Genomic DNA, 1,743 nt, shown 5'->3' with positions numbered 1-1,743 from the left:
AGAAAATGAAGAAGGAAGACCAGTTCGTGGATACTTCATTCCTCCCTAGAATAGGGAATAAAATATCCATGGAAGGAGTTGCAGAGACAAAGTTTGGTGCCAAGATGAAAGGATGGACCATCCAGAGACTGCCCCACCCAGGGTTCCATCCCATAATCAGCCACCATACTCAACAGTATTGCATACTAATCAGTACCCCCAGAGCTCGTGTCTCTGGCTGCATATGTAGCAGAAGATGGCCTAATGGGCCATCACTGAGAAGAGAGGCCCCTTGGTCTAGCAAACTTTATATGCCCCAGTACAGGGGATCGCCAGGTGCAAGAAGTAGGAGTGCATGGGTAGAGAAGCAGGGTGGGGGGAGGGTATAGGGGACTTTTGGGATAGCATTTGAAATGTAAATGAAGAAAATATCTAATAAAAAATGTGGGGAAAAATAGATGATAGCCATGGTCTGAAAGGCCAGAGGTCAAGTCTAGTGCTGTCTTCCAGCACCATTGCAGTTTGGATCTCATATTCAACCCGCCCAGACCTACCATCCTTATCTATTAAATAAGAATAATGGTTCTTACATGCCTATCATCATTATGAAGATTGAGAGAAAGAATATGTGTATAAAACTGAAGCTGGACATCACTGGACACTTCAAGGTCACAGCCCTCTAGAAGGAGAGGCAAAAGGATAATCACAGGATAGAGACCATCCTGGTCTATAAGCTAAGTTCAGGTTAACCAGAGGTTTACAGGGAGATCCTGTATAAAAACAGACTGATGGGGCTGGAGAGATGGCTTAGTGGTTAAGAGCACTGGCTGCTCTCTCAAACAACCCGAGTTCAATTCCAGCACCCACACGGCAGCTCATACCTGTCTGATACTCCAGTTCCAGGAGTGCTCCCTCTCACAGACATATATGCAAGCAAAGTACCAAGGAACATAAAATTAAAAATAGAAAAAGAAAAACGAGAAAAAAACAGACAGATATGACCCTTCAGTGAGTCCTCAAATTGTAGTTGATAATTTTAAAACTTCTAACTCAACACAACTTTGGCAATACATTTGAGAATATCTTGGTTGGTGAATAGATGTATGTATGCAAACCATGATGTAGATAATGCAGCTTTGTGATTGATTTTCTTTTANGCAAGAGCTAAATACTCTGAAAGCCTTAATTATATATTATNTTCCACTTACACAACTGTGAAATACCACAAGTAGCAAATATAAGAATTATCCACAGTCAGATGCCGTTCCNCTTCCTGGATGGAAGAGAAAATACAAATGAAAAATTATGTAATATTTGAAATAGATTCAGATATCAAAATGAGCCTAAATGTCACAGAGGACTGTTTCTTACCTAAGAACAAAGCAAACTAGATTTCAGACTAGAACTAATACCACACCTACAGAAGGTTCTTGAGTTTTTTGTCTTTTACTGTTTACTGTAATGCTAAGTGCTGGCCTCCAAGATCTGGTGTCTGCAAGTAGCCTCTGGGACCCTGCCCCCACGTTAATTCTGATTGGTGAATAAATGTACTGGCAGCCAATAGCTGGGCACAAGAGAGATAGGTGGGATCTAGATTCCTGGGCTTGAGAACCATGAGGGAGAGAGAGGGGGAGTGGGGGGAGGGGGAGTGGAATAGGAGGGGAGCGGGAGAGAATAGGACTGTAGGAAATCTGGCCCTGTGGGCAGACCAGTTGGAGATAAGAGCAGCCCAGATGACACACAGAAATAATGAGCGACAGGTTG

The sequence above is a fragment of the Mus caroli genome, chromosome 1, assembly GCF_900094665.2.
Source record: "Mus caroli chromosome 1, CAROLI_EIJ_v1.1, whole genome shotgun sequence".
Classification (NCBI taxonomy): domain Eukaryota; kingdom Metazoa; phylum Chordata; class Mammalia; order Rodentia; family Muridae; genus Mus; species Mus caroli.
Note: the sequence above shows the minus strand (reverse complement) of the source record.